General features: G+C 46.4%; 1 long non-coding RNA gene across 1 annotated transcript in view; it reads left to right on the top strand.

Annotated features, from left to right (window-relative positions):
* The first annotated feature begins 3657 nt into the window (after positions 1-3657).
* The window catches only part of LOC132597114 (uncharacterized), a 176709-nt gene continuing 167382 nt past the window's right edge, over positions 3658-12984 (top strand). The window contains exon 1 of the long non-coding RNA XR_009563497.1: positions 3658-3767. This is a non-coding gene — a long non-coding RNA (uncharacterized lncRNA). The remainder of the gene's footprint in view (positions 3768-12984) is intronic.

Genomic DNA, 12984 nt, shown 5'->3' with positions numbered 1-12984 from the left:
TTTGAATTTCATATAATTTTCACAAGTCAAGAAATACTATCCTTCTTTTGCTTTTTTTCTAATTATTTAAGTTGCAGAAACCATTCTTAGCTTACAGGCAGCTGTGGCCAGCCAAATTTGGCCCATGGGCCTTAATTTGCCAACCCTGGCTTAGACCAATCAAGATGCCCTTTCAGAGGTAGGAAAGGAATGTTCTTTCCAGAGTCAAATAGGGGAAAATTTCACATTTGAAAAAGTCAGGAGTCCCTTAGGGAGGAAGAAAAGAGAAATGGACAGCAGGAAGGCAAACAGCTGTGCTTTGGAGACAGTTTAGGAAACATCTCTTATTGGCCAAGCCTGATCCTTGGGTGTGAAACCTTAACCCCAAGCACTGTATCAAAATATTCTTTCTAATCCTTCTACCGCCCTGGAGGAATTCTCATAAATAATAATTTTCTCCATCTCATTATATTTCCAATGATACATGAGCATCCTCACAGATGCTCCCAGGAGTCTGGGAGCCAAGGGTACCTTCCCAGTCAGAGTTAGACATGCAGACAAATAAGCCATTTTAAGTCACTCCTTGCGGGTGTCACTGCTGAAACAAAGCTTCTGGGACTTAGGTAACTTGCCTCTGTGGCAAGTAATGTAAGAAACGACTTTTATTTTATTCCTTTGGCTTCTATTCTGGCTTGGGTATTTGCCTTCCAGAGTTTGAGAGGAAATGTGATGCGTGTTACAAAGATCACAGACAGAAATTCAAGAGACCTGGCCTCACATTGCTTCATGATCTTGGGGCAGTCCCCTTACTTACTGGATAGACAAGTGTACCTAAGAACAATAAAAATAAATTGCTTTTCTGAGTCCAGAGGATGAAAAGATGATCCTTTCTAGGTTGGAGGAGAGAAGAGGATTTTTAAAGCAAGAGCATGTGAAATATTCAGGGAGTGGTGGTAATTGAGAGGTTGGAGAAGGGGCCCCAAGTGGCAAGAGGGTGACATTGATTTAGGGTTCAGGGAGCGTGCTGGAATGCTGGAAGGGGAGGGGCATGGAGATAGAGCCGGGAGGCGGGTAACAGATGGATCAGCGGAGGGCCTTCAGGAGGGAGTGGGTGATTCATCCGGAGTAGGGCAGGGATGGGACGGGCCACGAGGGCTGAGGATGCTCCCCTGGCACTTTGCCTGCTGCCCCAGCTGTGGCCCCAAATCTCTGCTTTCTTGAGTGCAAACCAGGAAGCAGCTCCCTGCCACAAATCCACGATTGCTGCATCCTAGTTGCAGTTTCCATCATGTTCCCTTCCCCACTAAGAAGGATGGAGTTGTCCGCTTCAGCGTATTACGGCAAGTTTCTTTCACTTTAAAGTGAATGCAATTGAGTCCATTGACTTCCTGAGGCTCCTGGTGCACACTTTGTACGCTTTCTCACCCCTTTCCTAAGATAGCCCTTCCGTAACCATGTCAGCCAAGCAGGCAGGTGAACAGGAGGCTACGCAGAGTTTCCAAAGGCAGTGACCAACCTTCTTCCAGGACAGAATTTTCCAAAGGCAGTAAAGAGCAGAGGACTTGGGGTGGGGGGTAGAGTGTTCCCTCAGGGATAATCAGAGGGGCCACTTTTCAGGCTAACAGGGAGTTGGGTACTGAGGAAATCGTGCTAACAACCTCCCCTTAGAGATTTTGGCAGGGAAGCTTCCATTCTCAGTAACCGAGCAAGCCCTTTAGCCATCTAATTGGAAACAACTGTGGGTGGAGTGGGACGAAACCCTGGGGAGAGCAGGTGTTAACAAATGCTCGTGCACCCTAGGTGAGCCTGGGAGGAGGAGTCAGAGGGCTGCCCGGTGCCTCCCAGAGGCTGGGAAGGACACGCTTTCCCAGCTCCTGAAAATGTCTGCCCTACTGGGGTGACATTGACCTGTGAACTCGCCTTGAGAATTTCAATGATTTGGTTTCTGCGTGGTCTCCTCTAGCATCCTCCTCAAGATGCCAGTGCCCTTTGAGAAACAGCATATGGAGGTGAGCCTGTGTTCAGTAGAGCAAGCCTTGTTGAAATAGCTGCTTAGAGTTTCTTTTTTTTAAATTTTATTTATTTTATTTTTGGCTGCTTTGGGTCTTCGTTGCTGTGCACTGGCTTTCTCTAGTTGCAATGAGCGGGGGCTACTCTTTGTTGCGGTGCGTGGGCTTCTCATTGCGGTGGCTTCTCGTTGCAGAGCACGGGCTCTAGGTGCGTGGGCTTCAGTTGTTGTGGCACGTTGGCTCAGTCATTGTGGCTCGCGGGCTCTAGAGTGCAGGCTCAGTAGTTGTGGCGCATGGACTTAATCACTCCACGGCATGTGGGATCTTCCCGGACCAGGGCTTGAACCCATGTCCCCTGCATTGGCAGGCGGACTCTTAACCACTGCACCACCAGGGAGGCCCTGCTTAGGGTTTCTGAACCTCAGTTTCTTCATCTGTAAACTGAGATAAGTATAATCTTTCTCCTGGGATCGTTGTGAGGATGATGTGAGAGGTGTGGGTACATGCCAGCCATATTCTATATGTCTTTGCACGTATTGCCTTATCTAACCCTCACTACTGCCCTAGAGGCAGGGACGATCAGCATTCTGTTTTAAAAGTGAGGACACTCAGTACCCAGATACACGGCAGGGTTGAGATTTGAACCCAGGCCGCTTGACTTCAGAGCCTGAGCCCCATGCTGTACACCACAGTGCACCGTTAGGGCTCAACAAATAGAGATTGGATACTGTCAGTGTGTACAAGTTTATAAAATCCCTTTTCTTTGTGTCAGAAGGCTCCCAGACTCTGAAAAACCCTGGGGGCCTAAGAAGAGAAAGGGAGAAAAAAGAGAGGCAAGGGGGCATGTACAGGAAGGGTCTGCTGCGTAACTGGAATTGGGCCGGACCAGTCCTGTGTGGTCGTGAATGCTCCCAGCTAGGTGTGCACAGCAGTGCTGCCTGTTGGGCCAGCGAAGACTCACAGCCCATCCATGGGGTTGGGCTCAAGACCCAGCAGGCACAGGCTGCACTGGGTAGCCAGTGGGCTTCATGCCAGGTTCTACTCTGATACGCTTTGGCTTGGGAAAGTCATCAAACCATTGTGAGCCTCCATTGTTCTATGAAAAGGGGATACTATAATCCTCCCTGCTTTCCCTCATAGTAAGCTTTTGTTTTTGTTTATTTATTCATTCACTTATTCATTCCAGTTCTACTGAGATGTAATTGACACATAGCTCTGTATAAGTTCAAGGTGTAAGCGTCGTGATTGGACTTACATATATCGTGAAATGATTACCCCAAGTTTAGTTAACATACATCATCTCATATAGTAAATACAAGGAAAAACACAAAGAAAAAAACGTTTTTTTTCCTTGGGATGAGAACTCTCGGGATTTAGTCTCCTAACAACTTTCAATTTTCTGATACAGTGATGTTAACTCTAGTCCTCATGTGCGTTACATCCCTGCTACTTATTTATCTCGTAACTGGAAATTGGTACCTTTTGACCACCTTCATACACGTTTCCTTCCCCCAAATCCCTGCTTCTGATAACTTCCAATCTCTTTTTCAGCCTCCCAGGTGTTCTTGGTCAGCTGCACTCAGCAAGAGGCTGGGCTATGACTCAGCTCCCCTGCCTGGGCAGGGGCAGACCAAGCTCCAGGGCCAGCAAATCTTCTTGTCTGAGGATCTGAATCAGGCAGAGCTGCTCCTTGCCGAGTTCCCTGGTCAGACTGCACCCCTGTCTTCGCTCCACAGATGAGCAAAGCTGCCAGTTGGGACAACTATGTGGGTGATGCAGGTAGGAACTTGATCTGCCAAGATCCAAGTGCTGGTTGTTTCAAGCCCCTCCCGCCTTCTTTGTTACAATTGGATTGCCAGTGGTCAAGCCTCCCAGACTCCCCAACAATGTCTGTGGGTCGAGACCAGTGGAAGGCTCCCAGGAAGCAACCCACAATGCTGGGGAAGCTGGATGTCCATGCTGGTATCTCTTTTTCCACTGGAGGAACCGCAAGGGAGACCTCTCAGTGTGGTGCTGTGCTGGCCTGGGGGATGGGCCCCGTGGTCAGCATGTAGCCGCTCACCTTACCTTTCTGATGTGGTCTGTCTTGGTCTCTGTGATGCAGGGGGTGCTTTAGCTGCACCCCCACGTTCTCGGATTTTCTCAGTGGTGTCTTGTCCATGAATAGTTGTTAGCTGGTCTTCTTGTGACGCGGAGTAGAGTCAGGAACTACCTACGTCGCCAATCTGATGACGTCCAGTGAGGTTTCGAATGTCTAGTGCCAATATGGAGGTGGGGAAATATTACATTAGGAAAGCACAGCATTCATCTGAGTAGAAGGAGGAGGACAGTTAAGTTTAATTACTCAACTCCTTTATACATTTATTCACTCATGAAATAAATATTGACCCAGTACCGATGCTGAAAATTTGGCTTCTGTGCCCTGGTGCCGAATGGAATCTTGAAGACAGAGTTTTGGGTGAAGTAGAAAAGAATAACTTTATTGCTTTGCCAGGCAAAGGGGGCCACAGCGAGTTCATGCCCTCAGAACTGTGTGTCCCAACCCAGGGAGATCTGGTGAGGAGTTTCATGGCAGTGGTTCAAGAGCAGTTGTTCCTGATAAGGATCAGAGTGTGTGCAGGGCCTTCATTCCTTTGATTAAACTGGCTGCAGGTGGCCTCCTGATGAGCTTTTGTGGTTATCAAACTGCGACCTTCTTTCTGGAATGAAGAGTGCTTCAACAGGTAGTTAAAATCGTCCATTTATTGGGGATTTTCTTTCTGCAGAAGAGCTCAAAAATATTGTAATGTGTATCCCTCGAGGGGGAACCAGGACCCTGCCCCAAGGCTGCACTGTTGTTTCCTGACGGCTCCTCCCTTGTCTCCACATCCCCTCCCTTCCCTGATTAGCAACTGTTTGAACCTGCCCTTTGGAACGCTGGGAAGGTCATGGAGGCCGAACAGAAAGGCTCTTGTGCCCAGGAAGCCCACAGGGTCCCGCTCGGTTTCAGTACTCACTTTGTGCCAAGCCTAGTGTTAAGGACAGTGGTGACATGAGCAAGATAAAGTCCCCATGCTCAGGAGTTTCATTCCAGAGATAGATATGCACACAGAGTGTGACACACACCCTCCACAGTCATGTTATTAAGTGCTGTGAGAAGAGAACAGAATTCCGACAGCTGGTTTGGTACTGATAGACCTGATTCTCATGAATTCATCTAGTCATCATTTGTGCTGTACAGGAAATGAGCTGGTACTCTTTTTTTTTTTTTTCAATTTATTTCATGATTTTATTTGGATCTTGGATGAGCTGGTACTCTTAATTAGAATCCATTTCCATGTTATTTGGCCAAGAGGCAGAAAAGCAAAGAAATAAAGATAACACCTTGAATTTAGTTTAGTCTTAACACTTTTTACAAAAGGACTGGAGGGCAGCCCACCCTCTCTCACGTTCCCCAGTTTCACATCTGTTTCTGGGAAATGGTCTTAGCCTTATTAGTCATTCACAATGGACCAACTTTGGAGGATCCCATAGGTCAGACGTTCCTAGTCTTACATGTACGGACCTGGGGCCCACTTGGACATGCCCAGGGTCAGGTGAGAAAGATGCATTATACTCATTGCACAGGGTGTTGCATCTGACCTCTTAGACAGAATTGTTAACGAGCAAAAGGGTTTGAAAGGTTTATGCTTTATAAACTAAAACAGGCAATTTAATCAAGTTCTCATTCCTCCAGCGATGTGATGGTTGAATACTGATGATGTGTACGAACTATGCCATGACCCTGGGTAATAGCAGGTCTGGGGAAATGAAGCATTACCCGGAAGGGTCATATGAGTCAACCTGAGGGCATCAGGTTAGAGCTTAATACTGCCTCTTCAACCAGTGACACAGACTCAGGACCTGGAACACTGCTACCATTTGCCCAGAGCATGGCATCCAGATACGGTTTCCTCCCCAGAATGGCTGCTTGAGTTCAATTCCCTGTTACCATCAACATTATTGTTGAGTAAAGCAAACTATAGCAATGAAAGCCCGGTCTAAATTACTATGTTTGACAAGGAGAAGGTGTAGTGACTAATAGTCATTGATTCAACACATGTTTGGATTCCACTTAGGTGAAGAGCCCTGTTGGAGGGACTGGGGATACAGTACTGAACAAAAAAGTCCTTGACCTCATGGAACCTATATTATAGGGAAGGGAGACAAACAGATACACAATTACATACTTTGGCTTAAGCCAGTGAGTGATAAATGTTAATAATGAAAAATCGAGTAAAAATAGACCAATAATAAGGAAGAAAGTTGTCATTTTAGTTATGTGATCAACAATAGCCTCTTTAAGGAAAGATCATTTGAACAGTATCTGAATGAAACCAGGCGTGAGGTCATACCTGGGAGGTAAGCTTTCCAGGCAGAGGAAACAACAAGTACAAAGGCCCTGAGGCTGGGGCAAGTTGGGATTAGTGTTCTGGCAAAGTAAAAAGGGCAGAGTGCCTGGAATAGAACGAACAGAGGGAATAGAGGTAGAAAATGAAGTTGGAAGGACGGTCAGAGGCCAGACCCTGGAGGGCTTTGAAGATCATGGTAAGAACTATATATGAGTGAACTGGAAAGCCGGTAGAGGGCTTGATCTGCGGAATGGCATGATCTGAATTACTTTTCAAGGCTCACTTTAGCTTCTGTGGTGGGAACAGACTGTAGCGGATTTAAAGTGAGAGGTCAGTACACTACAGTCTTCCTGAAGTCAGGTTGCATAAGGGTGTTGAGATGCATAGGTGGTGTCTGGTGTCTGCCATGGGTGGGTAGTGGGGGTGAATGCAGGAAGGTAGGTAGCACCTATGCCAGTGTCTCTACGTTGGGAGAAGGTTCAGGTTCGGCAGTTAGACTACCACTTCCTAAATGTTTGACCATGTGCAAATCACTTAACTTGGGTGTCAACTGCTTCATCTGTCCAGTGGATAAAAGCATCTCTCAGGGACTTTTAAGTATCACAAGAAACGCCGTGCTGTCTGGCACATCAGTGTTCCATAGCTGTGAGCCGTTGTTTATTTCACCTCTCAATTTACAGAGAAGCACACTGAGGCCCAGAGAAGAGCAGGCTTTGCTCAACCATCCAGGTTATTACTGGCAAGCCCTGGACCAGATGCCTATCTTCGCATTCCTGAGCAGCCCTGTGTCAGGATGGAAAAGATGGAGGGGACTGTGAGGCCAGGGAGCATTAGGGATGGCTTGGAGAGGCATTCAAACTTGAATCAGGCCCTTTTCCCCCAGCCCTCCTCTCTGAGGGTGGAATGTGGGAAATTAGGCAAGAATGGGTATAGCACGAAGCAACTGCTCATTCCCCATGCCTTTCGCTGGTGACACCTGGAGATAAGACAGCAGCACGGGCACCATTTGCTCAGGAGCTTCTCACGTGGGTCTTCCCATCCATCTGTTTTCTGTATGTTCTTTATGCTTATACCAGGCTTCCACCTCTGTCCCGAGTTAGAAGGAGAGGTTTGACGGCCCCTCCCATGCCATGTGGTTGCCTCTTCCCAGGCTGTGTGTGTGTGAGGGGTGGGTGGGTTCCTTCTCACTGAGTTCCCTCACTGGTAACGCTTTCTTCCGTCACTGATTGCCCGAACACACTTCCTCAAATCAAAGCGTGCTCGTCCAGTCTGCTCAGCGTACAGATGAGAAATAGAGGCACAGAGGCCAGGGACCCAACCAAGGTCACGCGGTAAACTGGGGGCAGAGCTAGGTCTAGAGCTTCTCTAGACCTCAAGTCTCTTTATTCCTACCGCAGTGCTCATGCCTTACCCCATTCTGTTGCAAGGTGGATGACTCAGTCCTCTTTTCATCTTCTGCAAAGATGGAACAGTTCAGATATAAGGAAGGCTTCAGGGAGTGATGGAGTGCGGGCAGCGCATGGATAAAGCAGGAGAGAAATCATCTTCCTAAGGCCTGAAAGATGAAATGACTAGCTGTCTCAAGTGAGGATAAGCCCTACAGTTGCCCTCAACCTCCTCTTCCAGTTACCCTCCGTCATTTTGCACTGGTGACACATAGCCCCACGGTGCCTCATCTCTCCCCATGAGGGATGGCATGAAGAAGGTCGTTTATCCTTCTGTCCATTTAGTACCAGGACCAGCTGCAGATGGATCACTAACAAGGACTGGAAGGCAAGTTGGCAACAGCCCAGCCAGAAGAAGAGTGGAGTGTCTGAAAAGGCGGGGCTTTTGTCTCAGAGGCTCCCCCTTCCAGCCCTTCCCAGCTGACAAGTCATTTACACGTTTCAAGCTTCCAAGGGCTCCTCGTAGGTCAAGCAGGAATAAAAATGCCCAGGCTGCCTGAAGCTAGGGGCTAAGCCAGAAACTGTACGTGCCCACAGGAAGAGAGCTAGGGACCGGGTGAGCACATGAAAATAGAGGCAGTAGAGGAGCAGGAAAAACTAGTGGCTCAGAATACAGCTCTGTGCTCACCAGTCCAGCGTTCTTGGGCAAGCCAGGCACGCCTTTGTGCCTCTGTGGCATCGGCTGAAAATGGAGATAATGTAGTACCTACCTCATAAGGCTTTTGTGAGCCGTGGTTAGGTGACGATGATAAACTATTAGCCACACAGTTACCGCCACTATTGTTATTATTGTTATTACAATAACAGTAGGTGGGGATCATTCTTGGGGATCATTCTGCCGCCTGTGATGGAAATCAGGAGGAAATTTGCTCACTCTTCAACGCTCACTACAGTGCTTCTCTTGTGAGGTCTTCTGCTATCGTTCTCACTCCTGCAAGTGAGAAACAGAAGTATCTCTCCTTTGAACTTCCTTAACACTTTACTACCACAGCTCCAGCACGTACCACGACTGTGTGAAATCATGTACAGCTGACTGTCTTTTTTGGTGCTCCTTGAGGGCAGGGTATACTCTTGAAATCCTAGTCCTTGTTTCTGTGAGCCAGAGAGAACTAGGTCTGTAGACACTGGAGTCAGACCAACCAGGCTGTACTCCTTCCCACCTTGACGGGTCTTGTGTAAATTACTGTCCGAGTGTCATTTTCAGAAAGAAAAAAAAAATATGACCTGTGTACAAATATACAATCAGCACACATTAGAGATTTAATATCTTATTAAAGAAAGGATCAGCAGAAAGATACAGCTCAGTCAGAGAAGGATCTGACAACTGGAATCTAGTCGCTAAAAAACAAAACACCGAAATAAGATGGCTAAGTTGCATACAAAGGTAGCTCATGCCCTACAGGGCAATAAACCATAACTTTCAGGGTTTTCTTTCCTATTGGACAAAAATCATTTGCTTCCTGCCAGCCAAAAGTCATCAGTAACTTGTTCACCTTCTACAAATTAGCATCTAACATGAAAGAGTCTGGGCCAAATTAATGGTAAGTCATACAAAGTACATTCCCCTTAAGAATCAGAAAGACCTCGGCTAGGCCCGTTAGACAATGCTCTAATACACAAAGGACATGAGGTTGTCTTTTTTCCTCATTTCCAAGTTTTGAATACTTTTTAATCATTGTTAACCTCGCTAAGCCTCAGGCTCTCAGTTTGTCAAAAGGGGGTAACGATATCTGTGCCCCAGGGTTAGTTTGGTGATTAGTGAGACAAGGTACATAAGGTACCCAGCACACTGCCTGCTGTGTTACGTGTTGGCCCAGGACTAGCCATAGATTAAGGTCCAAGCTTTGGAAGGAAAATGACAATTGAGTATCTACTGTGTGTCAGACACAATGCTGTGTGCTTTATATATGCTTATATATATTCTGTTTACCCTCAGAACAGGCCTGTCGGGTGGTATTATTTAGTCCCACTTTATACGCTAGGACGCTCAAATTACCAGGAGTTAAGTGACTTGCCTGAAGATCTCAGAACTAAGGAGTACAGAGTAGGTCTGTGATTCCAAAGCTCTTTCCGTCAGTGTTGCTGCCTCTTTAAAAAACAGAAAAAAAAAAGAAAGAAAAATCACAAGCCAAGGATTTTCAAAAGCATTTGCATTGAACTCGAATTGGATTTGGAAACATTTATTCATTTTCCTGTTATTCATCCAGATTTTGTTCCTTCCTTCCCCCCTCCCCCCCTCCCCCCCCTAAGCCCAAAAGCTTTTTTTTTTTTTTTTCCGCCATTCGCTTAGCACTTCAAAGTGGGAAGGATGTGCCTCTGAGTGAAACATTGTGCTGGCAAAATGACACTCCATTTTCCAGGAGCCCTGACAAAGCCTTTTGATTTGAATGTCAATGCTGTGAGTATGATTAAATGTAAGATTCACTTTTACATTCCCCAGCTGCAAAATAAGTTGTACAGTTCAATTAGTTTGCCATGTGGCTGAGGATACAGACCCTAAAAGTTGCTATGGTGACGCGACTAATGAGAATGGTGTTGGGACCGGGGATGGAGCCCAGTGAATTTCCAAGTACTGAAACCAGAAAGGTTACAGGTTGGGAGGATGATGCAATTGATTTTTCTTTAGAGCCTCCTAGAAATGCTGTGTTTCCACGTGATGCTTGGGCTCTCCATACTGACATGTGAAAATACGTCTTCTTGGAGAAAGAATTAGCCACAGGCAGGGATTTTAGTCGGTTTCTCTCTCTCTCTCTCTCTCTCTCTCTTTCTTTTTCTCTCCTCTGTCTCAAATCATTTGCTGTCCTGTGACATGAATTGGGATCTGGAAAGAATAATCTAGGAAAAATGTCAAGGCCTTATAATTTATCTATTATTGCCTTAGGCCCTGTCCTCTCATTTCGGGTATCCCTTGCTCCTACCAAGGAAATCTCCTTTAGTTCTTGGCAGTGCCCTTTCGATAGCATGTTCCTCCTCGCCCGTTAGCAATTTGAGCAGACATCTGAATGAAGTCAGGGAGCAAGACATGTGAACCTCTGGGGGGAAAATGTCTCCTGTTGACTTCCTTCAGGGTAGTTTTCAGCAAGTGTCCTCATTTGTTTTATTTTCTATATTCTGTCCCCTTCACTGAGCTCTAAATCCATGGTGGCAGAGACCTTATTTATTAGTCGACTGCTGTACTTCCCGTATGGTACCCAGCCTAGAGTTTGGTGGTAGTAGGCACGCACTAGATACTTGTTAATGGAATGATTGCATCTGAATCCGAATCCCGACTCCTGCTGGGGTTTTGGGAAGACCACTTGATTTTTGCTAGACACAAATGCCCTCTTTTGTAAACTAGGGGTGATCGGCTTCCTCTGCATACCTTTGGGATTGTGGCACGGAAACATTAGTAATAGACGTGTAGGAGTTTTTTAAATGGTAAAAAAAAAAAAAAAAGGGCTTTGTAGAAATAAAAGCCCTTTGGTTGGGATGGATGGCGCCTTTTGCATGCGTGGGTTTGTAGAGTAATTGCAGAGCCACGCAAAATCCTCTTTTGCACAAGAACTGACTTGAAGGTGTGCACAGCATGAGGTGATCAACATATAGTACTCATTACCATGGCCCTAGAGAGCCACACTGGCAAGATGTTGCCTTAATCTCTCTCTTTTTTTTGCGCCTTAATCTCTTTTGCAGGAGTGTCGTAAGAATTCATTAAGGTTGGTGGTGTGCTTTGATAACCTCAGAGAACAGGTGTGACAGGAGTGTAAACTTATATTATTAAAACATGAATTGGGTTGTTTTCTGGATGACTTAAGCAGGGAATGGGGTGAAGGCAATTTCAAAAGGTACTTTGCAGTGGCTGGTGAAGAGTGAATGTGGAATTTGGCTACTGTCCATCCGCTTCTTTCTGCAGGAGGATGCAGGCTGTACAGGGAGGTAGGTAGAAAACAGTGCTACTAGTGGGGCAACAGGGTCCCGACGTCATAAGCTACTAGCTGAGGAACCTTTGGCAGAGCACGCACCTTCCTGAGATCTCCACTTCCTCCTGGGACAATAGAAACACTTTCACATCTATTCCACAATAGATCTTCAGGCTGTCAATTAGAATCACATGGGAGAAATGAAGGAGGTTCTTTGGTCCAATAAGGTAGATAGAGTTTGAGTTTAAGATTAAACAAGTGGAACTTCCCTGGTGGCGCAGTGGTTAAAAATCTGCCTGCCAATGCAGGGCACACAGGTTTGAGCCCTGGTCCGGGAAGATCCCACATGCCGCGGATCAACTAAGCCCATGCGCCACAACTACTGAGCTTGTGCTCTAGATCCCGTGAGCCACAACTACTGAAGCCCACACGCCTAGAGCCTGTGCTCCGCAACAAAACAAGACCCTGCAATGAGAAGCCCGCGCACCGCAAGGAAGAGTAGCCCCCGCTCGCCGCAACTAGAGAAAGCCTGCGCGCAGCAGCAAAGACCCAACACAGCCAAAAATAAAAAGATTAAACAAGTGCCTTAGGACCTTACTTCTGAAAGCTTTTAATAAGTACCTGTCAATCTTGTGTGGGAAGAGGTGATGAAAGGCAGATGTGTTCTGTTTTTTAAAATTATTTTATTATGGATTGAAATTTTTTTTTTTTTCGGTGTTAACATCTTGACAAGTAGAGTTCTTTGACTACTTTGGGAAATATCAGACCTAAAAATGGTGTCTTAGGTGACTCTCCATCTGTAAGAGTCACTCGGGGCAACCTCCCAAGACACTACTATAATTTCAATTATAGTTTCAGGTAACATTTAAAAAAATTTATTATTTGGCTGCATCAGATCTTAGTTGTGGCATGCAGGATCTTCGTTGCGGCATGTGGGATCTTCCGTTGTGTCTCGTGGGCTCTTCGTTTTGGCATGTGGGCTTCTTTCTTGTTGTAGTGCACGGGCTCCAGAGTGTGTGGGCTCAGTAGCTGCAGCGCACGGGCTCTCTAGTTGTGGCACTCAGGCTCTAGAGCCCGCGGGCTCAGTAGTTGCAGTGCTCGAGCCTAATTGTCCCGTGGCGTGTGAGATTTAATTCCCCGACCAGGGATCGAACTCGTGTCCCCTGCATTGAAAGGCGGATTCTTAATCACTGGACCACCAGGGAAGTTTCGAGATAACATTTTTACACTTATTAGATAAAGTGTTAAAAACAGACAAGCAAATCCAAAACACAAAGCCAGA

Source organism: Globicephala melas, chromosome 3 (genome assembly GCF_963455315.2).
Source record: "Globicephala melas chromosome 3, mGloMel1.2, whole genome shotgun sequence".
NCBI classification, from domain to species: domain Eukaryota; kingdom Metazoa; phylum Chordata; class Mammalia; order Artiodactyla; family Delphinidae; genus Globicephala; species Globicephala melas.
Note: the sequence above shows the minus strand (reverse complement) of the source record. Positions and strands in the feature narration are given on the sequence as shown.